This window comes from Hyperolius riggenbachi, chromosome 2 (genome assembly GCF_040937935.1).
Source record: "Hyperolius riggenbachi isolate aHypRig1 chromosome 2, aHypRig1.pri, whole genome shotgun sequence".
NCBI classification, from domain to species: Eukaryota; Metazoa; Chordata; class Amphibia; order Anura; family Hyperoliidae; genus Hyperolius; species Hyperolius riggenbachi.
The window spans coordinates 567,103-593,489 of NC_090647.1; the positions used below are offsets into that span (position 1 = coordinate 567,103).

A 26,387-nucleotide genomic window follows, 5' to 3' on the forward strand; every position below is an offset into this window, starting at 1 on the left:
ACGCAATTTGGGCACATTTTCAGCAGAAATCAAACGTAATTATGGCACATTTTCAGCAGAAATCAAACGCAATTAGGGCCACATTTCAGCAGAAATCAAACGCAATTTGGGCACATTTTCAGCAGAAATGAAACGCAATTATGGCACATTTCAGCAGAAATCAAACGCAATTTGGGCACATTTTCAGCAGAAATCAAACGCAATTAGGGCACATTTTCAGCAGATATCAAACGCAATTAGGGCACAGTTCAGCAGAAATCAAACGCAATTAGGGCACAGTTCAGCAGAAATCAAATGCAATTAGGGCAAATTTTCAGCAGATATCAAACGCAATTAGGGCACATTTTCAGCAGAAATCAATCGCAATTAGGGCACAGTTCAGCAGAAATCAAACACAATTAGGGCACATTTTCAGCAGATATCAAACGCAATTAGGGCACAGTTCAGCAGAAATCAAACGCAATTAGGGCACAGTTCAGCAGAAATCAAACACAATTAGGGCACAGTTCAGCAGAAATCAAACGCAATTAGGGCACAGTTCAGCAGAAATCAAACACAATTAGGGCACAGTTCAGCAGAAATCAAACACAATTAGGGCACATTCTCAGCAGAAATCAAACACTATTAGGGCACAGTTCAGCAGAAATCAAACACAATTAGGGAACAGTTCAGCAGAAATCAAACACAATTAGGGCACAGTTCAGCAGAAATCAAACATAATTAGGGCACAGTTCAGCAGAAATCAAACACTATTAGGGCACAGTTCAGCAGAAATCAAACACAATTAGGGCACAGTTCAGCAGAAATCAAACACAATTAGGGAACAGTTCAGCAGAAATCAAACACAATTAGGGCACAGTTAAGCAGAAATCAAACATAATTAGGGCACAGTTCAGCAGAAATCAAACACTATTAGGGCACAGTTCAGCAGAAATCAAACACAATTAGGGCACAGTTCAGCAGAAATCAAACACTATTAGGGCACAGTTCAGCAGAAATCAAACACTATTAGGGCACAGTTCAGCAGAAATCAAACACAATTAGGGCACAGTTCAGCAGAAATCAAACACTATTAGGGCACATTCTCAGCAGAAATCAAACATAATTAGGGCACAGTTCAGCAGAAATCAAACACTATTAGGGCACAGTTCAGCAGAAATCAAACACAATTAGGGCACAGTTTAGCAGAAATCAAACACAATTAGGGCACAGTTCAGCAGAAATCAAACACAATTAGGGAACAGTTCAGCAGAAATCAAACACAATTAGGGCACAGTTCAGCAGAAATCAAACATAATTAGGGCACAGTTCAGCAGAAATCAAACACTATTAGGGCACAGTTCAGCAGAAATCAAACATAATTAGGGCACAGTTCAGCAGAAATCAAACACAATTAGGGAACAGTTCAGCAGAAATCAAACGCAATTAGGGCACAGTTCAGCAGAAATCAAACGCAATTAGGGCACAGTTCAGCAGAAATCAAATGCAATTAGGGCACATTTTCAGCAGATATCAAACGCAATTAGGGCACATTTTCAGCAGAAATCAATCGCAATTAGGGCACAGTTCAGCAGAAATCAAACACAATTAGGGCACATTTTCAGCAGATATCAAACGCAATTAGGGCACAGTTCAGCAGAAATCAAACGCAATTAGGGCACAGTTCAGCAGAAATCAAACACAATTAGGGCACAGTTCAGCAGAAATCAAACGCAATTAGGGCACAGTTCAGCAGAAATCAAACACAATTAGGGCACAGTTCAGCAGAAATCAAACGCAATTAGGGCACAGTTCAGCAGAAATCAAACACAATTAGGGCACATTCTCAGCAGAAATCAAACACTATTAGGGCACAGTTCAGCAGAAATCAAACACAATTAGGGAACAGTTCAGCAGAAATCAAACATAATTAGGGCACAGTTCAGCAGAAATCAAACACTATTAGGGCACAGTTCAGCAGAAATCAAACACAATTAGGGCACAGTTCAGCAGAAATCAAACACTATTAGGGCACAGTTCAGCAGAAATCAAACACTGTTAGGGCACAGTTCAGCAGAAATCAAACACTATTAGGGCACAGTTCAGCAGAAATCAAACACTATTAGGGCACATTCTCAGCAGAAATCAAACATAATTAGGGCACAGTTCAGCAGAAATCAAACACTATTAGGGCACAGTTCAGCAGAAATCAAACACAATTAGGGCACAGTTCAGCAGAAATCAAACACAATTAGGGAACAGTTCAGCAGAAATCAAACACAATTAGGGCACAGTTCAGCAGAAATCAAACACAATTAGGGCACAGTTAAGCAGAAATCAAACATAATTAGGGCACAGTTCAGCAGAAATCAAACACTATTAGGGCACAGTTCTGCAGAAATCAAACACTATTAGGGAACAGTTCAGCAGAAATCAAACACAATTAGGTCACAGTTAAGCAGAAATCAAACATAATTAGGGCACAGTTCAGCAGAAATCAAACACTATTAGGGCACAGTTCAGCAGAAATCAAACACAATTAGGGCACAGTTCAGCAGAAATCAAACACTATTAGGGCACAGTTCAGCAGAAATCAAACACTATTAGGGCACAGTTCAGCAGAAATCAAACACAATTAGGGCACAGTTCAGCAGAAATCAAACACTATTAGGGCACATTCTCAGCAGAAATCAAACATAATTAGGGCACAGTTCAGCAGAAATCAAACACTATTAGGGCACAGTTCAGCAGAAATCAAACACAATTAGGGCACAGTTCAGCAGAAATCAAACACAATTAGGGCACAGTTCAGCAGAAATCAAACACAATTAGGGAACAGTTCAGCAGAAATCAAACACAATTAGGGCACAGTTCAGCAGAAATCAAACATAATTAGGGCACAGTTCAGCAGAAATCAAACACAATTAGGGAACAGTTCAGCAGAAATCAAATGCAATTAGGGCACATTTTCAGCAGATATCAAACGCAATTAGGGCACATTTTCAGCAGAAATCAATCGCAATTAGGGCACAGTTCAGCAGAAATCAAACACAATTAGGGCACATTTTCAGCAGATATCAAACGCAATTAGGGCACAGTTCAGCAGAAATCAAACACAATTAGGGCACATTTTCAGCAGATATCAAACACAATTAGGGAACAGTTCAGCAGAAATCAAACACAATTAGGGCACAGTTCAGCAGAAATCAAACGCAATTAGGGCACAGTTCAGCAGAAATCAAACACAATTAGGGCACAGTTCAGCAGAAATCAAACGCAATTAGGGCACAGTTCAGCAGAAATCAAACACAATTAGGGCACAGTTCAGCAGAAATCAAACACTATTAGGGCACAGTTCAGCAGAAATCAAACACAATTAGGGCACATTCTCAGCAGAAATCAAACACTATTAGGGCACAGTTCAGCAGAAATCAAACACAATTAGGGAACAGTTCAGCAGAAATCAAACACAATTAGGGCACAGTTCAGCAGAAATCAAACATAATTAGGGCACAGTTCAGCAGAAATCAAACACTATTAGGGCACAGTTCAGCAGAAATCAAACACAATTAGGGCACAGTTCAGCAGAAATCAAACACTATTAGGGCACAGTTCAGCAGAAATCAAACACTATTAGGGCACAGTTCAGCAGAAATCAAACACTATTAGGGCACAGTTCAGCAGAAATCAAACACTATTAGGGCACATTCTCAGCAGAAATCAAACATAATTAGGGCACAGTTCAGCAGAAATCAAACACTATTAGGGCACAGTTCAGCAGAAATCAAACACAATTAGGGCACAGTTCAGCAGAAATCAAACACAATTAGGGCACAGTTCAGCAGAAATCAAACACAATTAGGGAACAGTTCAGCAGAAATCAAACACAATTAGGGCACAGTTCAGCAGAAATCAAACATAATTAGGGCACAGTTCAGCAGAAATCAAACACTATTAGGGCACAGTTCAGCAGAAATCAAACATAATTAGGGCACAGTTCAGCAGAAATCAAACACTATTAGGGCACAGTTCAGCAGAAATCAAACACAATTAGGGCACATTTTCAGAGCTGCAAAAATAAAAGAATTTACTCACCTGGCACTGGCAGAAGTCTTCTCTCCCCGTCTCCTCTCCTGGCCGGCTCCTCAGGCGCGCAGTTCCCACGGAGCTCCCTCCCTCCTCCAATCTCCCGCGCTGATTGAATCAGGGCTACGGGAATATGGCCACCCGAAGCCCTGTACTGGAGGCATAGTCTCCAGAGCAGGGCTTCGGCGGTGGCCATCTTCCCGTAGCCCTGCCCTACTCTGCTCTGCTCTGCCAGCCCCGCGCGGCTACGGGAAAACAATGACGTCACGCCGACGTCACTAAGCCGCCGAGGCCCCTACGATCTTGAGGCCCAAAGCGACTGCTTGGTTCGCTTTATGCCTCGCGGCGCCCCTGGAGTTAAGTATTACTGGGAGGAGTTATGTATTGCTGGGAAGAGTTATATATTACTGGGAGGAGTTATGTATCTCTGGGAGGAGTGGAGGAGTGTCATGATCGCTGCTGCAGCAGGTATTGCTGGAAGTAGTAGTGCTGCAGCTCAGGCAGTTCTGATCTCTTTCCATGCAAGCTGCATAGCTTTGTCTGCCTTTCCCTGCTGTCAGCTTGTGACTGATTATCATTCACCTGTGTGGGAATCTGCATGTCTGCTTCCATTGGATGACCTCAGTATAAAGATCTTCTTCCTGCAGGACTCCTCGGGTTTTCATAGCTTCAGTTTAAGCCTGTCTTGCTGTTGCTTCAGCCCCCGATCGTGTTTCTTGTTCTAAAGATACTTTGCTGGTCTTTGCATCATATATTGGTTCATTGCCAATATATATGCATACCAGCACGTTTATTATTTTCCTTGTATTCGTGTTACGTTGATACATCAATGTCGCTGATGTATACGTACACGAACTGTTTATATCCTGTGTGCAGTTAGTCAGCTTTCCAGCACGTTTTGGTAGGTTGCGCGTAACGTGATCACCCGTGCTGAGTTAGTTATCCTGCTCCTGGTTCTGTTTGTGGATTGCGTTCATCTCTGCGAAGAGATAACGAATCCTTCTGAATCCTGTTCTGTTACCGTTTGTGGATTGCGTTCATCTCTGCGAAGAGATAGCGAATCCTTCTGAGTCCTGTTCCCTGTATTGCTCCAGTTCTAGTCAGTGTTCCTGCTTATGTCATATATCGGTTCATTGCCGATATATACATATGTTAGTCAGACAATACAAATAGTTTCATTGATAGCTGTAATTGTAATACGCTAGGAAAACATACTTATTGTATTTTTGTCTGTGTTACGTTCATCTATCTTGATCCTGCTATTTCCTGACTATCCTGTCCTGTCTTTGTGAGGCACGCCATCGCTGCAAACGCATTGGCTGCCTCATTCCAGTCTGTCTTGTTGTGGACGCTTGCTGTCACTAAGTAGCGGCTAGCTAGCAAGCGTTCATTCTGTCTACCTGTCCTGATCTCCTCAGTTCTGGTTTATGCGCTCAGCGCTACCTTGCACTGAGACATTGTCGCAAAGGTATTGTTTGTGGCTGTTGGATCTGCACCGGCTCTGTGCGCCACAATCTCCTATTGGAGTCAGTCCTCCCCTCCACTATACTAGGGATAGCCTGTTTCCTTGTGCTAGTGTGTGTACCTCCTTCACGTCAGCTCATGCGTTGCATGCTGACTGTGGAGAATACACCATCAAGCCTTACATTATGATAGCCCCATTACCAATCCCCATTGTGGGGGGGATTCCCAGAAAGTATGACACTGTTAATTATGGTTCCTGTTCCTTTAAGAAATTTGAAGAACTTAGCTCTGAAACAGAAAATGAGTTTTTCTCTGAATGTGCCAGGTTCCTGGCCAATCCTGATCTCCAAGCGACTCCTGTTTCAACCTGGGCACTCCAGCTAGTTTATATTTTGTTTAAAGGGCAATTGTTTCAGTGGGCATGTGATGTTCTCAATCATTCCGATTTGAAAGAGAGACCGCTGGAATTTCTAGCGTTTGTGATCCATAACTGGTTGCGCATAGATCCATTGCCTTTTCCTCTTAATGAACTCCTGGCAGCAGGCCAATCAGCTGCTCCTTCAATTGCTTGCAAGAATGAGCAGCAAGCAGAAAGTGTTACTGATAATTTTCCTGCAGCTTTGAATAAATCACCAAAGGCAGCAGGGTCTAAGGCAAAAGGCAAACGTTCTAAGAAACGTGTCCGATCTGCAGAGTCGTTATCCTTAGCGACTGAGACCTATAATGAGATTCTGCCATTAACAGATAATGAAATGCAATTGTCTTTCAGGGGAGTTAAATGGACTTATGAAACTACTAATGAACTTTCCTCCCTGGCTAGGGAAAATAAAGATTTTTGTTTAAAAGAATTATCTGAGTATGATTATGAGGAGATATTACAGAGTATTGAACAAATCAACTTATTTGTGAAGCAAGGAAAGTTTGCATACACTACAGTTCAGCACTTGCTACAGGTATTGGAGATTCTTAAGAATAAGGAATCTGCCAATCACCTGCTAATTAACCCAATCTATGTCCCTGCCACAATCATATCTGCAAACTGTGATCTGCCTGTTAAGTATGCTTGGAATCCTCCATTTGAGAAAGGAGAGATGGAAGCTCTGGTCAATGAATGGAAGAATGATTCAAGTTCATTTTGTCAATTTTACAGTGCAAAAAGTGAATTAGTATTGAATGCATGCATTAAGTCTGCCTATAACCTAATAAAAACTGGTGTGTGTGGGTATGACTTTGTGGCTCCATTGATTGATGTGTGGGAACTGATTTTGGATGATTTTTATGTGACTCCGAATTCGCAAATTTGGCGTTCTGACCCGCCTGCTTCAGCACCTTTGGCTGATTCAGCAGGTTATTCGGAGCTCTTTTTGTGTGAAATTGAAGTTCCTGCAATTCCACCCTGTACCATGGATAACTCAGTGTTACTTACCAGTAAAACAGAAGCCACTGATACTTTCTTAACCTTGCCCTGCGCAAATTTCTCAGCAGAGAATCCAGAGGTCCTGCTGACTTCCGAGTCCAGCCTAGCCAGTACTCATGAGTCTTTGTTCAGTGAAACAGACATCAGAAAAATCTTGCCTGCCTCTGCAAACACTTCTGCAGAAATTACCTGTGTTAATAAAGTTCAACTCCTGTCTGATCCAGCAGATGCCAATAGATGCACTACATCAGTTTCCGAGTCCCAGCAATCCTGTCTAGAAACCTCAGAACCCCAGCATCTGAATTTTCCAATTTTACAAATGAATGGTGATTCAGATGCGCAAACATTGTGTCTTGATCTTCCTGTTTCTACACCTCGCTCTAGTTTCGTGAATAACTCAGAGCATCTGCTATGTGAACCTGAAATCGCAGAATTGTTACCTTGTTCAGAAAATGTTCCAGTAAATTTGCCCTGTACCATGAATTGTGCAGTAGATCTCTCCTATGAAGCTCAGGTCACAGAATCCTTATGCTGTCCAGCAGGTGCTTCCATGGTTTTGCCCTGCAATATGGACTGTTCAGTGATCCTGTCCAGTGAAGCTGGGGTCGCAGAGTCTTATGCTTCACCCAGTACTTTGGATACTTCAAACCCTCTAGCAGAAGACTCTGAGGCACTGCTTACCTCAGTGGGTGTTGCAGCAATATTCACTTGTTTAGCAGCTGTCTTAGAATTAAAGTCCACTCTAAATAAACTTGATGAATCTTTGTCTGATGAAGCAGAAGTCATTGAAATATTGTCCTCGTCAGCAAGTGTGTTAGATACCTTGCCCTGTACACAGTCTGATTTAACCAATATTGTGGAGTCCCTCTCCAGTGTTGTAACAGCCGAGGAACTCCAGCCCTGTCCTCTGAATGTTTCAGAAGTCTTGCCCTGTAACATGAATAATTCTGATTCTCTGGTCAAAATAACAGAAGTCTCAGAATTTCAGTCTGATTTAGTAAGCGTTCCTGAAACCCAGCCTTGTATTTTGGAAAATTCTGATTCTCTGGCCGGTGTGGCAGAGATTCCGGAGTTCCCTTCCTGTCCAGGGAATTCCTCAGATTTGCCCAGTTCAGTCAGGGATTCTGTAATATTGACTTGTTTTGCAGCTACTTTGGAGCCCCAATCCCAGGTACTAGATGAGTCTCTGTCCAGTCCAGAGGAAGTTGTGGAATTCCTATCTAGCTCAGGTCATACATCAGAAGACTTGTCCTGTCTTGTTTATGCCCCTGAACCTGATTTGTTAACAACCTTGCTAGAATCAGCGACATCCAAGTCTGTTCCTGCATTCTTTAGTGAGAGTCCAGTGCTTGTGAAGTCTAGTCATGATGAATTTTTGTCCAGTCCTGGTTTCGGTCCTATCTTGGCTGACCCTGAGGTTCACAGTTCCTTGACATGCCCAGAAGTTTCTCTTGTACCAGTGTGCCCAGATGTGCTTTGTGTGCCAGAATGCCCAAGTGTGTCTAAGGTGTTAGCGTACTCAGATTCCTTAGGGGAGACATGTTCTGATGTTGCCAGTCTGCCTGCATGCCCAGAGATGGTTCTGGTCCCTGAAAGCCCTGATCTTGATGTTTGTCCTTGTAACCCTGACTCGGGAATTGCCATAGGTTCCATGGGGATTCTTGATAGTTCTCCATGTGAGCCTAAAGGGCGTTCTGACCTTTTGGGATCTCTTTGGAGCTTTAAAGTGTTCTGGGAGATCTCTGAGGAAGCTTGTCCTGGTACCTTGGACTGGTTCAACAGTGGGTTTTGTGTTGGTAAAGACAGTTCCGGTGGGCATTGCAAAGGCTTTGGCATTTTTGGACGGTCCCTGGAAGGCAGTGGGTATCGCTCAGAGAGCTTCGGGGGGCTTTCTTCTGGAAATCATGGTTCTGATGGGTGTCACACTGAGACTTGTAGTACTGATTGGCATGGTTCTGTAGGTTCTGGTTCTGATGGGTCCAGTCTTGTGATGACTGATTCTGGAATTTGGTCTTGCCGGGCTGTCCCGGTCATCATGAATTATCAGTTAGGTTGTCTTCTTGGGAAGGTCAGTTTTGAGAGGCGTCTGGTATCCGCCTTTAAGGGCCGGGGTACTGTCATGATCGCTGCTGCAGCAGGTACTGCTGGCAGTAGTAGTGCTGCAGCTCAGGCAGTTCTGATCTCTTTCCATGCAAGCTGCATAGCTTTGTCTGCCTTTTCCTGCTGTCAGCTTGTGACTGATTATCATTCACCTGTGTGGGAATCTGCATGTCTGCTCCCATTGGATGACCTCAGTATAAAGATCTGCTTCCTGCAGGACTCCTCGGGTTTCCATAGCTTCAGTTTAAGCCTGTCTTGCTGTTGCTTCAGCCCCCGATCGTGTTTCTTATTCTAAAGATACTTTGCTGGTCTTTGCATCATATGTTGGTTGATTGCCCATATATATGCATACCAGCACGTTTATTATTTTCCTTGTATTCGTGTTACGTTGATACATCAGTGACGCTGATATATACGTACACGAACTGTTTATATCCTGTGTTCAGTTAGTCAGTTCCAGCACGTTTTGGTGGTTGCGCGTATCGTAATCACCCGTGCTGAGTTAGTTATCCTGTTCCTGGTCCTGTTTGTGGATTGCGTTCATCTCTGCGAAGAGATAACGAATCCTTCTGAATCCTGTTCTGTTACCGTTTGTGGATTGCGTTCATCTCTGCGAAGAGATAGCGAATCCTTCTGAGTCCTGTTCCCTGTATTACTCCAGTCTTAGTCAGTGTTCCTGCTTATTACACAAAAAGACACCAGCTATGGCCTCAATGAACTGCACCACATCAGACATGAATCATATAGAAAAAAGTTACATCCTTTATTTATCAATCCACAAACAATTAAAACATACTTAAAAACAGGTGGGGAATAGCATGTCAACCCAGATTATCGGAGAACCGGCAGGAATATAAAGTGCTAATATTGTGTATGACACACCACTAAGGGTGTGAACCATTATTGGTGACACACTGATATAATGAGTGAACATTGGGGCTGGATAGTACACAGCATGAATACCAAAAACAAGGGACCAAAGTGCAAAGTGCATACAACAATATAATTAAATAACAATCATGAAAAAACACACATATAACCACTGAAATGATCACTGTATAACTGGATGTAATACAGTGAAATAACAAACAACAACTGATCAATATCAACCAATATTCAGATAGTGTGAAGGAGAAATCCCCTGAAAATGTAAAGCATGTAAAGAGTAGTGATAGACATATTAGGTGAAACATATACCCAATCAAGTGAAGAATCCTACCAGTAATGAAGTGGCTCCACGGGTCCCCCACCGCTGCTATCGCGATTCGCCACGTTATGTGGCTTGAGAAAGCCACATAACGTGGCGAATCGCGATAGCAGCGGTGGGGGACCCGTGGAGCCACTTCATTACTGGTAGGATTCTTCACTTGATTGGGTATATGTTTCACCTAATATGTCTATCACTACTCTTTACATGCTTTACATTTTCAGGGGATTTCTCCTTCACACTATCTGAATATTGGTTTATATTGATCAGTTGTTGTTTGTTATTTCACTGTATTACATCCAGTTATACAGTGATCATTTCAGTGGTTATATGTGTGTTTTTTCATGATTGTTATTTAATTATATTGTTGTATGCACTTTGCACTTTGGTCCCTTGTTTTTGGTATTCATGCTGTGTACTATCCAGCCCCAATGTTCACTCATTATATCAGTGTGTCACCAATAATGGTTCACACCCTTAGTGGTGTGTCATACACAATATTAGCACTTTATATTCCTGCCGGTTCTCCGATAATCTGGGTTGACATGCTATTCCCCACCTGTTTTTAAGTATGTTTTAATTGTTTGTGGATTGATAAATAAAGGATGTAACTTTTTTCTATATGATTCATGTCTGATGTGGTGCGGTTCATTGAGGCCATAGCTGGTGTCTTTTTGTGTAGTATTGTAATTCATTGGCCATTCTGCACATGTCAGGGTTCCTCATAAATTATAGACAGGACTGTACTAATGTTATGGATGGTGCGCCCCAAATTGTTGTATTTAGTTTAGTGTTCCTGCTTATGTCATATATCGGTTCATTGCCGATATATACATATGTTAGTCAGACGTTACAAATAGTTTCATTGATAGCTGTAATTGTAAGACGCTAGGTAAACATACTTATTGTATATTTGTCTGTGTTACGTTCATCTATCTTGATCCTGCTATTTCCTGACTATCCTGTCCTGTCTTTGTGAGGCATGCCATCGCTGCTACGCATTGCTGCCTCATTCCAGTCTGTCTTGTTGTGGACGCTTGCTGTCACTAAGTAGCGGCTAGCTAGCAAGCGTTCATTCTGTCTACCTGTCCTGATCTCCTCAGTTCTGGTTTATGCGCTCAGCGCTACTTTGCGCTGAGACGTTATAGCGAAAGCATTGTTTGTGGCTGTCGGATCTGCACCGGCTCTGTGCGCCACAATCTCCTATTGGAGTCAGTCCTCCCCTCCACTATACTAGGGATAGCCTGTTTCCTTGTGCTAGTGTGTGTACCTCCTTCACGTCAGCTCATGCATTGCATGCTGACTGTGGAGAATACACCACCAAGCCTTACAAGGAGTTGTGTATTGCTGGGAAGAGTTATGCATTGCTGAGAGGAGTTATGAATCGCGGGGAAGAGTTATGTATTGCTGGGAAAAGTTATGTATTGCTGACAGTTATGTATTTCTGGGAAGTAATGTGCAATGCTGGGAGGAGTTATGTATTGCTGGGAGGAGTTATGTAGCGTTGGGAAGAGTTATGTATTGCTGGGAGGAGTTATGTATTGCTAGGAGGAGTTATGTATTGCTGGGAGGAGTTATGTATCGCTGGGAGGAGTTATGTATTGCTGGGAGGAGTTATGTATTGCTGACAGTTATGTATTTCTGTAAAGAACTGTGCATTGCTGGGAGGAGTTATGTATTGCTGGGAGGAGTTATGTATCGCTGGGAAGAGTTATGTATTGCTGGGAGGAGTTATGTATTGCTAGGAAGAGTTATGTATTGCTGGGAGGAGTTATGTATTGCTGGGAGGAGTTATGTATTGCTGACAGTTATATATTTCTGGGAGGAGATGTGTATTGCTGGGAGGAGTTATGTATTGCTGTGAGGAGCTATGTATTGCTGACAGTCATATATTTCTGGGAGGAGTTGTGTATTGCTAGGAGGAGTTATGTATTGCTGGGAGGAGTTATGTATTGCTAGGAGGAGTTATGTATTTCTGGGAGGAGTTGTGTATTGCTGGGAAGAGTTATGCATTGCTGGGAGGAGTTATGTATTGCTGACAGTTGTGTATTTTTGGGAAGAACTGTGCATTGCTGGGAGGAGTTATGTATTTCTGGGAGGAGTTATGCATCACTGGGAGGAGTTATGTAATGCTGGGAGGAGTTATGTATTGCTGGGAGGATATATGTATTGCTGGGAGGAGTTATGTATTGCTGGGAGGAGTTATGTATTGCTGGCAGTTATGTATTTCTGGGAGGAGTTATGCATTGCTGGGAAGAGTTATGGATCGCTGGGAGGAGTTATGTATTGCTGGGAGGAGTTATGTATTGCTAGGAGGAGTTATGTATTGCTGGGAGGAGTTATGTATTGCTGGGAAGAGTTATGTATCGCTGGGAGGAGTTATGTATTGCTGGGAGGAGTTATGTATTGCTAGGAGGAGTTATGTATTGCTGGGAGGTGTTATGTTTTGCTGGGAGGAGTTATGTATTGCTGGGAGGAGTTATGTATCGCTGGGAGGAGTTATGTATCGCTGGGAAGGGTTATGTATCGCTGGGAGGAGTTATGTATCGCTGGGAGGAGTTATGTATCGCTGGGAGGAGTTATGTATCGCTGGGAGGAGTTATGTATTGCTGGGAGGAGTTATGTATCGCTGGGAGGAGTTATGTATTGCTGGGAGGATTTATGTATTGCTAGGAGGAGTTATGTATTGCTGGGAGGAGTTATGTTTTGCTGGGAGGAGTTATGTATCGCTGGGAAGGGTTATGTATCGCTGGGAGGAGTTATGTATCTCTGAGAGGAGTTATGTTTCGCTGGGAGGAGTTATGTATCGCTGGGAGGAGTTGTGTATTGCTGGGAGGAGTTATGTATTGCTGGGAGGAGTTATGTATTGCTTAGAGGAGTTATGTATTGCAGGGAAGAGTTGTGTATTGCTGGGAGGAGTTATATGGTGCTGGCAGGAGTTATGTATTGCTGGGAGGAGTTGTGTATTGCTGGGAGGAGTTATGTATTGCTGGGAGGAGTTATGTATTGCTGGGAAGAGTTATGTATCGCTGGGAGGAGTTATGTATTGCGAGGAAAAGTTATGTATTGCTGGGAAGAGTTATGTATTGCTGGGAGGAGTTATGTATTACTGGGAGGAGTTATGATTTGCTGGGAAGAGTTATGTATTGCTGGGAGGAGTTATGTATTGCTGGGAGGAGTTATGTATCGCTAGGAGGAGTTATGTATCGCTGGGAGGAGTTATGTATCGCTGGGAGGAGTTATGTATCGCTGGGAGGAATTATGTATTGCTGGGAGGAATTATGTATCGCTGGGAGGAGTTATGTATTGCTTGGAGGAGTTATGTATTGCTGGGAAAGGTTATGTATTGCTGGGAGGAGTTATGTATTGCTGGGAGGAGTTATGTATTGCTGGGAGGAGTTATGTATTGCTGGGAAGAGTTATGTATTGCTGGGAGGAGTTATGTATTGCTGGGAGGAGTTATGTATTGCTAGGAGGAGTTATGTATTGCTGGGAGGAGTTATGTATTGCTGGGAGGAGTTATGTATTGCTGGGAGGAGTTATGTATTGATGGGAGGAGTTGTGTATTGCTGGGAGGAGTTATGTATTGCTGGGAGGAGTTATGTATTGCTGGGCGGAGTTATGTATTGCTGGGAAGAGTTATATATTGCTGGGAGGAGTTATGTATTGCTGGGAAGAGTTATGTATTGCTGGGAAGAGTTATATATTGCTGGGAGGAGTTATGTATTGCTGGGAAGAGTTATGTATTGCTAGGAAGAGTTATGTATTGCTGGGAAGAGTTATGTATTGCTGGGAGGAGTTATGTATTACTGGGAGGAGTTATGTATTGCTGGAAGTTATGTATTGCTGGGAGGAGTTATGTATTGCTGGGAGGAGTTATGTATTACTGGGAGGAGTTATGTTTTGCTGGGAAGAGTTATGTATTGCTGGGAGGAGTTATGTATTGCTAGGAGGAGTTGTGTATCACTAGGAGGAGTTATGTATCGCTGGGAGGAGTTATGTATCGCTGGGAGGAGTTATGTATCGCTGGGAGGAATTATGTATTGCTGGGAAGAGTTATGTATTGCTGGGAGGAGTTATGTATTGCTGGGAGGAGTTATGTATTGCTGGGTGGAGTTATGTATTGCTGGGAGGAGTTATGTATTGCTGGGAGGAGTTATGTATTGCTGGGAAAGGTTATGTATTGCTGGGAGAAGTTATGTATTGATGGGAGGAGTTATGTATTGCTGGGAGGAGTTATGTATTGCTGGGAGGAGTTATGTATTGCTGGGAGGAGTTATGTATTGCTGGGAGGAGTTGTGTATTGCTGGGAGAAGTTATGTATTGCTGGGAAGAGTTATATATTGCTGGGAAGAGTTATATATTGCTGGGAGGAGTTATGTATTGCTGGGAAGAGTTATGTATTGCTAGGAGGAGTTGTGTATTGCTGGGAGGAGTTGTGTATTGCTGGGAGGAGTTATGTATTGCTGGGAGAAGTTATGTATTGCTGGGAAGAGTTATATATTGCTGGGAAGAGTTATATATTGCTGGGAGGAGTTATGTATTGCTGGGAAGAGTTATGTATTGCTAGGAGGAGTTATGTATTGCTGGGAGAAGTTATGTATTGCTGGGAAGAGTTATGTATTGCTGGGAAGAGTTATATATTGCTGGGAGGAGTTGTGTATTGCTGGGAGGAGTTGTGTATTGCTGGGAGGAGTTATGTATTGCTGGGAGGAGTTATGTATTGCTGGGGGGAGTTGTGTATTGCTGGGAGGAGTTGTGTATTGCTGGGAGGAGTTATGTATTGCTGGGAAGAGTTATGTATTGCTAGGAAGAGTTATGTATTGCTGGGAGGAGTTATGTATCGCAGGGAGGAGTTATGTATTGCAGGGAAGAGTTGTGTATTGCTGGGAGGAGTTATGTATTGCTGGGAGGAGTTATGTATTGCAGGGAAGAGTTGTGTATTGCTGGGAGGAGTTATGTATCGCTGGGAGGAGTTATGTATTACTGGGAGGAGTTATGTTTTGCTGGGAAGAGTTATGTATTGCTGGGAGGAGTTATGTATTGCTGGGAGGAGTTATGTATCGCTTGGAGGAGTTATGTATCGCTGGGGGGAGTTATGTATTGCTGGGAGGAGTTATGTATTGCTGGGAGGAGTTATGTATTGCTGGGAGGAGTTATGTATTGCTGGGAGGAGTTATGTATTGCTGGGAGAAGTTATGTATTGCTAGGGGGAGTTGTGTATTGCTGGGAGGAGTTATGTATTGCTGGGAGGAGTTATGTATTGCTGGGAATGTTATGTATTGCTGGGAGAAGTTATGTATTGATGGGAGGAGTTATGTATTGCTGGGAGGAGTTATGTATTGCTGGGAGGAGTTATGTATTGATGGGAGGAGTTATGTATCGCTGGGAAGGGTTATGTATTGCTGGCAGTTATATATCGCTAGGAGGAGTTATGTATCGCTGGGAGGAGTTATGTATCGCTGGGAAGGGATATGTATTGCTGGGAGGAGTTATGTATTGCTGGCAGCTATGTATTGCTGGGAGGAGTTATGTATTGCTGGGAGGAGTTATGTATTGCTGGCAGCTATGTATTGCTGGGAGGAGTTATGTATTGCTGGGAGGAGTTATGTATTGCTGGCAGTTATGTATTGCTGGGAGGAGTTATGTATCGCTGGGAGGAGTTATGTATTGCTAGGAGGAGTTATTTATTGCTGGGAGGAGTTGTGTATTGCTGGGAGGAGTTATGTATTACTGGGAGGAGTTATGTATTGCTGGCAGTTATGTATCGCTGGGAAGGGTTATGTATTGCTGGGAGGAGTTATGTATTGCTGTATTTCTGGGTGGAGTTATGTATTGCTGGGAGGAGTTATGTATTACTAGGAGTTATGTATTTCTGGGAGGAGTTATGTATTACTGGGAGGAGTTATGTATTGCTGGGAGGAGTTATTTATTGCTGGGAAGAGTTATGTATTGCTGGGTGGAGTTATGTATCGGTGGGAGGAGTTATGTATTGCTGGGAGGAGTTATGTATTGCTGGCAGTTATGTATTACTGGGAGGAGTTTTGTATTGCTGGGAGGAGTTATGTATTGCTGGGAGGAGTCATGCATTGCTGGGAGGGGTTATGTATTGCTGGGAGGAGTTATGTATTGCTGGGAGGAGTTATGTATTGCTGGGAGGAGTTGTGTATCGCTGGGAGGAGTTATGTATCGATGGGAGGAGTTATGTATTGCTGGGAGGAGTTATGTATTGCTGGGAGGAGTTATGTATTACTAGGGGGAGTTATGTTTTCCTGTGAGGAGTTATGTATTGCTGGGAAGAGTTATGTATTGCTGGGAGGAGTTGTGTATCGCTGGGAGGAGTTATGTATCGCTAGGAGGAGTTATGTATCGCTGGGAGGAATTATGTATTGCTGGGAGGAGTTATGTATTACTGGGAGGAGTTATGTATTGCTGGGAGGAGTTATTTATCGCTGGGAGGAGTTGTAAATTGCTGGGAAGAGTTATGTATTGCTGGGAGGAGTTATATATTGCTGGGAGGAGTTATGTATCGCTGGGAGGAGTTATGTATCGCTGGGAGGAGTTATATATTGCTGTGAGGAGTTATGTATCACTGGGAGGAGTTATATATTGCTGGGAGGAGTTATGTATTGCTGGGAGGAGTTATATATTGCTGGGAAGAGTTGTATATTGCTGGGAAGAGTTATGTATTGCTGGGAGAAGTTATATATTGCTGGGAGGAGTTATGTATCGCTGGGAGGAGTTATATATCGCTGTGAGGAGTTATGTATCACTGGGAGGAGTTGTGTATCGCTGGGAGGAGTTATGTATTGCTGGGAGGAGTTATGTATTGCTGGGAGGAGTTATGTATCGCTGGGAGGAGTTATGTATCACTGGGAGGAGTTATGTATCACTGGGAGGAGTTATGTATCGCTGGGAGGAGTTATATATTGCTGTGAGGAGTTATGTATCACTGGGAGGAGTTATATATTGCTGGGAGGAGTTATGTATTGCTGGGAGGAGTTATATATTGCTGGGAAGAGTTGTATATTGCTGGGAAGAGTTATGTATCGCTAGGAGGAGTTATGTATTGCTGGGAGGAGTTATGTATTGCTGGGAAGAGTTATGTATTGCTAGGAAGAGTTATGTATTGCTGGGAGGAGTTATGCATTGCTGGGAGGAGTTATGTATTGCTGGGAGGAGTTATGTATCGCTGGGAGGAGTTATGTATCGCTGGGAGGAGTTATGTATTGCTGGGAAGAGTTATTTATTGCTGGGAAGAGTTGTGTATTGCTGGGAGAAGTTATGTATTGCTGGGAAGGGTTATGTATTGCTGGGAGGAGTTATGTATTGCTGGGAGGAGTTATGTATCGCTGGGAGGAGTTATGTATCGCTGAGAGGAGTTATGTATCGCTGGGAGGAGTTATGTATCACTGGGAGGAGTTATGTATCGCTGGGAGGAGTTATGTATCTCTGGGAGGAGTTATGTATCCCCGGGAGGAGTTATGTATTGCTGGGAGGAGTTATGTATCGCTGGGTGGAGTTGTGTATTGCTGGGAGGAGTTATGTATCGCTAGGAGGAGTTATGTATCGCTGGGAGGAGTTATGAATTGCTGGGAGGAGTTATGTATTACTGGGAGGAGTTATGTATTGCTGGGAGGAGTTATGTATTGCTGGGAGGAGTTATGTATTGCTGGGAGGAGTTATGTATTAGTGGGAGAGGTTATGTATTGCTGGGAGGAGTTATGTATTGCTAGGAGGAGTTATGTATCGCTGGGAGGAGTTATGTATTGCTGGGAGGAGTTATGTATTGCTGGGAGGAATTATGTATTGCTGGGAGGAGTTATGTATCGCCGGGAGGAGTTATGTATCCCCGGGAGGAGTTGTGTGTCGCTGGGTTGAGTTGTGTATCGCTGGAGGAGGAGTTATATATTGCTGGGAGGAGTTATGTATTGCTGGGAGGAGTTATATATTGCTGGGAAGAGTTGTATATTGCTGGGAAGAGTTATGTATCGCTAGGAGGAGTTATGTATTGCTGGGAGGAGTTATGTATTGCTGGGAGGAGTTATGTATTGCTGGGAGGAGTTATGTATTGCTGGGAGGAGTTATGTATTGCTGTGAGGAGTTATGTATCACTGGGAGGAGTTATGTATTGCTAGGGGAGTTATGTATCAATGGGAGGAGTTATGTATTGCTGGGAGGAGTTATGTATTGCTGTGAGGAGTTATGTATCACTGGGAGGAGTTACACTGGGAGGAGTTATGTATCACTGGGAGGAGTTATGTATTGCTGGGAGGAGTTATGTATTGCTGGGAGGAGTTATGTATTGCTGGGAGGAGTTATGTATCGCTATGAGGAGTTATGTATCGCTGGGAGGAGTTATGTATCGCTAGGGGGAGTTATGTATCACTGGGAGGAGTTATGTATCGCTGGGAGGAGTTATGTATTGCTGGGAAGAGTTATGTATTGCTGGGAGGAGTTATGTATTGCTGGGAGGAGTTATGTATCGCTAGGAGGAGTTACGTATCGCTGTGAGGAGTTATGTATTGCTGGGAGGAGTTATGTATTGCTGGGAAGGGTTATGTATTGCTGGGAAGGGTAATGTATTGCTGGGAGGAGTTATGTATTGTTGGGAGGAGTTATGTGTCGCTGGGAGGAGTTATGTATCGCTGGGAGGAGTTATGTAATGCTGGGAGGAGTTATGTATTGCTGGGCGGAGTTATGTATTGCTGGGAGGAGTTATGTATTGCTGGGAGGAGTTATGTATTGCTGGGAGGAGTTATATGGTGCTGGGAGGAGTTATGTATCTCTGAGAGGAGTTATGTATTGCTAGGAGGAGTTGTGTATTGCTGGGAGGAGTTATGTATTGCTGTGAGGAGTTATGTATTGCTGTGAGGAGTTATGTATTGCTAGGAGGAGTTATGTATTGCTGGGAGGAGTTATGTATTGCTGGGAGGAGTTATGTATCGCCGGGAGGAGTTATGTATCCCCGGGAGGAGTTGTGTGTCGCTGGGTTGAGTTGTGTATCGCTGGAGGAGGAGTTATATATTGCTGGGAGGAGTTATGTATTGCTGGGAGGAGTTATATATTGCTGGGAAGAGTTGTATATTGCTGGGAAGAGTTATGTATCGCTAGGAGGAGTTATGTATTGCTGGGAGGAGTTATGTATTGCTGGGAGGAGTTATGTATTGCTGGGAGGAGTTATGTATTGCTGGGAGGAGTTATGTATTGCTGTGAGGAGTTATGTATCACTGGGAGGAGTTATGTATTGCTAGGGGAGTTATGTATCACTGGGAGGAGTTATGTATTGCTGGGAGGAGTTATGTATTGCTAGGGGGAGTTATGTATCACTGGGAGGAGTTATGTATTGCTGGGAGGAGTTATGTATTGCTGGGAGTAGTTATGTATTGCTGGGAGGAGTTATGTATCGCTAGGAGGAGTTACGTATCGCTGTGAGGAGTTATGTATCGCTGGGAGGAGTTATGTATTGCTGGGAGGAGTTATGTATTGCTGGGAGGAGTTATGTATTGCTGGGAGGAGTTATGTATCGCTATGAGGAGTTATGTATCGCTGGGAGGAGTTATGTATCGCTAGGGGGAGTTATGTATCACTGGGAGGAGTTATGTATTGCTGGGAGGAGTTATGTATTGCTGGGAAGAGTTATGTATCGCTAGGAGGAGTTACGTATCGCTGTGAGGAGTTATGTATCGCTGGGAGGAGTTATGTATTGCTGGGAGGAGTTATGTATTGCTGGGAAGGGTTATGTATTGCTGGGAAGGGTAATGTATTGCTGGGAGGAGTTATGTATTGTTGGGAGGAGTTATGTGTCGCTGGGAGGAGTTATGTATCGCTGGGAGGAGTTATGTAATGCTGGGAGGAGTTATGTATTGCTGGGCGGAGTTATGTATTGCTGGCAGTTATGTATTGCTGTGAGGAGTTATGTATTGCTGGGAGGAGTTATGTATTGCTAGGAGGAGTTATGTATTGCTGGGAGGAGTTATGTATTGCTGGGAAGAGTTATGTATTGCTAGGAGGAGTTATGTATCGCTGGGAGGAGTTATGTATCGCTGGGAGGAGTTATGTATTGCTGGGAGGAGTTATGTATTGCTGGGAGGAGTTATGTATTGCTGGGAGGAGTTATGTATCACTGGGAGGAGTTATGGATTGATGGGAGGAGTTATGTATCACTGGGAGGAGTTATGTATTGCTGGGAGGAGTTATGTATTGATGGGAGGAGTTATGTATTGCTCACAGTTATGTATTGCTGGCAGTTATGTATTGCTGGGAGGAGTTATGTATTGTTGGGAGGAGTTATGTGTCACTGGGAGGAGTTATGTATCGCTGGGAGGAGTTATGTAATGCTGGGAGGAGTTATGTATTGCTGGGAGGAGTTGTGTATTGCTGGCAGTTATGTATTGCTGTGAGGAGTTATGTATTGCTGGGAGGAGTTATGTATTGCTAGGAGGAGTTATGTATTGCTGGGAGGAGTTGTGTATTGCTGGCAGTTATGTATTGCTGGGAGGAGTTATGTATTGCTGGGAGGAGTTATGTATTGCTGGGAGGAGTTATGTATTGCTGGGAAGAGTTATGTATTGCTAGGAGGAGTTATGTATCGCTGGGAGGAGTTATGTATTGCTGGGAGGAGTTATGTATTGCTGGGAGGAGTTATGTATTGCTGGGAGGAGTTATGTATTGCTCACAGTTATGTATTGCTGGCAGTTATGTATTGCTGGGAGGAGTTATGTATTGTTGGGAGGAGTTATGTGTCGCTGGGAGGAGCTATGTATCGCTGGGAGGAGTTATGTAATGCTGGGAGGAGTTATGTATTGCTGGGCGGAGTTATGTATTGCTGGCAGTTATGTATTGCTGTGAGGAGTTATGTATTGCTAGGAGGACTTATGTATTGCTGGGAGGAGTTATGTATTGCTGGGAGGAGTTATGTATTGCTGGGAAGAGTTATGTATTGCTAGGAGGAGTTATGTATCGCTGGGAGGAGTTATGTATCGCTGGGAGGAGTTATGTATTGCTGGGAGGAGTTATGTATTGCTGGGAGGAGTTATGTATTGCTGGGAGGAGTTATGTATTGATGGGAGGAGTTATGTATTGATGGGAGGTGTTATGTATTGCTAGGAGGAGTTATGTATTGCTGGGAAGAGTTATGTATTGCTGGGAGGAGTTATGTATTGCTGGGAAGAGTTATGTATTGCTGGGAGGAGTTATGTATCGCTGGGAGGAGTTATGTATTGCTGGGAAGAGTTATGTATTGCTGGGAAGTCGCTGGGAGGAGTTATATATTGCTGGGAAGAGTTGTGTATCGCTGGGAGGAGTTGTGTATTGCTGGGAGGAGTTATGTATTGCTAGGAGGAGATATGTATTGCTGGGAGGAGTTATGTATTGCTGGGAGGAGTTATGTATCGCTGGGAGGAGTTATGTATTGCTGGGAGGAGTTATGTATTGCTGGGAGGAGTTATGTATTGCTGGGAGGAGTTATATATCGCTGGGAGGAGTTATGTATCGCTGGGAGAAGTTATGTATCGCTGGGAGGAGTTATGTATTGCTAGGAGGAGTTGTGTATTGCTGGGAGGAGTTTTGTGTTGCTAGGAGGAGTTATGTATTGCTGGGAGGAGTTATGCATTGCTGGGAGGAGTTATGTATTGCTGGGAGGAGTTATGTATCGCTGGGAGGCGTTATGTATCGCTGGGAGGAGTTGTGTATTGCTGGGAGGAGTTATGTATTGCTGGGAGGAGTTATGTATCACTGGGAGGAGTTATGTATCGCTGAGAGGAGTTATGTATCGCTGGGAGGAGTTATGTATCACTGGGAGGAGTTATGTATCACTGGGAGGAGTTATGTATCGCTGGGAGGAGTTATGTATTGCTGGGAGGATTTATGGGTTGCTGGGAGGAGTTATGTATTGCCGGGAGGAGTTATGTATCCCCGGGAGGAGTTGTGTATCGCTGGGTGGAGTTGTGTATTGCTGGGAGGAGTTATGTATCGCTGGGAGGAGTTATGTATTGCTGGGAGGAGTTATGTATTGCTGGGAGGAGTTATGTATTGCTGGGAGGAGTTATGTATTGCTGGGAGGAGTTATGTATTGCTGTGAGGAGTTATGTATCACTGGGAGGAGTTGTGTATCGCTGGGAGGAGTTATGTATTGCTGGGAGGAGTTATGTATCACTAGGAGGAGTTATGTATTGCTGGGTGGAGTTGTGTATTGCTGGGAGGAGTTATGTATCGCCGGCAGGAGTTATGTATCCCCGGGAGGAGTTATGTATTGCTGGGAGGAGTTATGTATTGCTGGGAGGAGTTATGTATTGCTGGGAAGAGTTATGTATTGCTGGGAGGAGTTATGTATTGCTGGGAGGAGTTATGTATTGCTGGCAGCTATGTATTGCTGGGAGGAGTTATGTATTGCTGGGAGGAGTTATGTATTGCTGGGAGGAGTTATGTATTGCTCGCAGTTATGTATTGCTGGGAGGAGTTATGTATTGCTGGGAGGAGTTATGTATTGCTGGCAGTTATGTATTGCTGGGAGGAGTTATGTATTGTTGGGAGGAGTTATGTGTCGCTGGGAGGAGTTATGTATCGCTGGGAGGAGTTATGTAATGCTGGGAGGAGTTATGTATTGCTGGGAGGAGTTATGTATTGCTAGGAGGAGTTATGTATTGCTGGGAGGAGTTATGTATTGCTGGGAAGAGTTATGTATCGCTGGGAGGAGTTATGTATTGCTGGGAGGAGTTGTGTATTGCTGGGAGGAGTTATGTATTGCTAGGAGGAGTTATGTATTGCTGGGAGGAGTTATGTATCGCTGGGAGGAGTTATGTATCGCTGGGAGGAGTTATGTATTGCTGGGAGGAGTTATGTATCGCTGAGAGGAGTTATGTATCGCTGGGAGGAGTTATGTATCGCTGGGAGGAGTTATGTTTTGCTGTGAGGAGTTGATTGCTGGGAGGAGTTATGTATTGCTGGGAGGAGTTATGTATTGCTGGGAGAAGTTATGTATCGCCGGGAGGAGTTATGTATCCCCGGGAGGAGTTGTGTATCGCTGGGTGGAGTTGTGTATCGCTGGAGGAGGAGTTATATATTGCTGGGAGGAGTTATGTATTGCTGGGAGGAGTTATATATTGCTGGGAAGAGTTGTATATTGCTGGGAAGAGTTATGTATCGCTGGGAGGAGTTATGTATCGCTGGGAGGAGTTATGTATTGCTGGGAAGAGTTGTGTATCGCTGGGAAGAGTGGGAGGAGTTATGTATCGCTGGGAGGAGTTATGTATCGCTGGGAGGAGTTATGTATTGCTGGGAGGATTTATGTATTGGTAGGAGGAGTTATGTATTGCTGGGAGGAGTTATGTTTTGCTGTGAGGAGTTATGTATTGCTGGGAGGAGTTATGTATCGCTGGGAAGGGTTATGTATCGCTGGGAGGAGTTATGTATCTCTGAGAGGAGTTATGTTTCGCTGGGAGGAGTTATGTATCGCTGGGAGGAGTTGTGTATTGCTGGGAGGAGTTATGTATTGCTGGGAGGAGTTATGTATTGCTGGGAGAAGTTATATATTGCTGGGAAGAGTTATGTATTGCTGGGAAGAGTTATATATTGCTGGGAGGAGTTATGTATTGCTGGGAGGAGTTGTGTATTGCTGGGAGGAGTTATGTATTGCTGGGAAGAGTTATGTATTGCTAGGAAGAGTTATGTATTGCTGGGAGGAGTTATGTATCGCTGGGAGGAGTTATGTATTGCAGGGAAGAGTTGTGTATTGCTGGGAGGAGTTATGTATTGCTGGGAGGAGTTATGTATTGCAGGGAAGAGTTGTGTATTGCTGGGAGGAGTTATATGGTGCTGGCAGGAGTTATGTATTGCTGGGAGGAGTTATGTATTACTGGGAGGAGTTATGTTTTGCTGGGAAGAGTTATGTATTGCTGGGAGGAGTTATGTATTGCTGGGAGGAGTTATGTATCGCTAGGAGGAGTTATGTATCGCTGGGAGGAGTTATGTATCGCTGGGAGGAATTATGTATCGCTCGGAGGAGTTATGTATTGATGGGAGGAGTTATGTATTGCTGGGAGGAGTTATGTATTGCTGGCAGTTATATATCGCTAGGAGGAGTTATGTATCGCTGGGAGGAGTTATGTATTGCTAGGAGGAGTTATTTATTGCTGGGAGGAGTTGTGTATTGCTGGGAGGAGTTATGTATTACTGGGAGGAGTTATGTATTGCTGGCAGTTATGTATTGCTGGGAGGAGTTATGTATTGCTGGGAGGAGTTATGTATTGCTGTATTTCTGGGTGGAGTTATGTATTGCTGGGAGGAGTTATGTATTACTAGGAGTTATGTATTTCTGGGAGGAGTTATGTATTACTGGGAGGAGTTATGTATTGCTGGGAGGAGTTATTTATTGCTGGGAAGAGTTATGTATTGCTGGGTGGAGTTATGTATCGGTGGGAGGAGTTATGTATTGCTGGGAGGAGTTATGTATTGCTGGCAGTTATGTATTACTGGGAGGAGTTTTGTATTGCTGGGAGGAGTTATGTATTGCTGGGAGGAGTCATGCATTTCTGGGAGGGGTTATGTATTGCTGGGAGGAGTTATGTATTGCTGGGAGGAGTTATGTATTGCTGGGAGGAGTTGTGTATCGCTGGGAGGAGTTATGTATCGCTGGGAGGAGTTATGTATTGCTGGGAGGAGTATTTATTGCTGGGAGGAGTTATGTATCGCTGGGAGGAGTTATGTATTACTAGGGGGAGTTATGTTTTCCTGTGAGGAGTTATGTATTGCTGGGAGGAGTTATGTATTGCTGGGAGGAGTTATGTATTGCTGGGAGGAGTTATGTATTGCTGGGAAGAGTTATGTATTGCTATGGGGAGTTATGTATTGCTGGGAGGAGTTATGTATCGCTGGGAGGAATTATGTATTAGTGGGAGAAGTTATGTATTGCTGGGAGGAGTTATGTTTTACTGGGAGGAGTTATGTATTGCTGTATTGCTGGGAGGAGTTATGTATTGCTGGGAGGAGTTATGTAATGCTGGGAGGAGTTATGTATTGCTAGGAGGAGTTATGTATTGCTGAGAGGAGTTATGTATTACTAGGGGGAGTTATGTTTTCCTGTGAGGAGTTATGTATTGCTGGGAAGAGTTATGTATTGCTGGGAGGAGTTATGTATTACTGGGAGGAGTTATGTATTGCTGGGAGGAGTTATGTATTGCCGGGAAGAGTTATGTATTGCTATGGGGAGTTATGTATTGCTGGGAGGAGTTATGTATCACTGGGAGGAGTTATTTATTGCTGGGAAGAGTTATGTATTGCTGGGTGGAGTTATGTATCGGTGGGAGGAGTTATGTATTGCTGGGAGGAGTTATGTATTGCTGGCAGTTATGTATTACTGGGAGGAGTTTTGTATTGCTGGGAGGAGTTATGTATTGCTGGGAGGAGTCATGCATTTCTGGGAGGGGTTATGTATTGCTGGGAGGAGTTATGTATCGCTAGGACGAGTTATGTATCGCTGAGAGGAGTTGTGTATCGCTGGGAGGAGTTATGTATTGCTGGGAGGAGTTATATATCGCTGTGAGGAGTTATGTATTGCTGGGAGGAGTTGTGTATTGCTGGGAGGAGTTGTGTATTGCTGGGAGGAGTTATGTTTTCCTGTGAGGAGTTATGTATTGCTGGGAAGAGTTATGTATTGCTGGGAGGAGTTATGTATTGCTAGGAGGAGTTATGTATTGCTGGGAGGAGTTATGTATTGCTGGGAGGAGTTGTGTATTGCTGGGAGGAGTTGTGTATTGCTGGGAGGAGTTATGTATTGCTGGGAGGAGTTGTGTATCGCTGGGAGGAGTTATTTATTGCTGGGAAGAGTTATGTATTGCTAGGAGGAGTTATGTATTGCTGGGAAGAGTTATGTATTGCTGGGAGGAGTTATGTATTGCTGGGAGGAGTTATGTATTGCTGGGAAGAGTTATGTATTGCTGGGAGGAGTTATGTATTGCTGGGAGGAGTTATATGGTGCTGGGAGGAGTTATGTATCTCTGAGAGGAGTTATGTATTGCTAGGAGGAGTTGTGTATTGCTGGGAGGAGTTATGTATTGCTGGGAGGAGTTGTGTATTGCTGGGAAGAGTTATGTATTGCTGGGAGGAGTTATGTATTGCTGGGAGGAGTTATGTATT

General features: G+C 43.8%; 1 protein-coding gene across 2 annotated transcripts in view; it reads left to right on the forward strand.

The window, feature by feature from the left end:
- The window catches only part of LOC137545331 (aldehyde dehydrogenase family 3 member B1-like), a 469,940-nt gene that overhangs the window by 301,992 nt on the left and 141,561 nt on the right, over positions 1–26,387 (forward strand). The window lies entirely within an intron of this gene.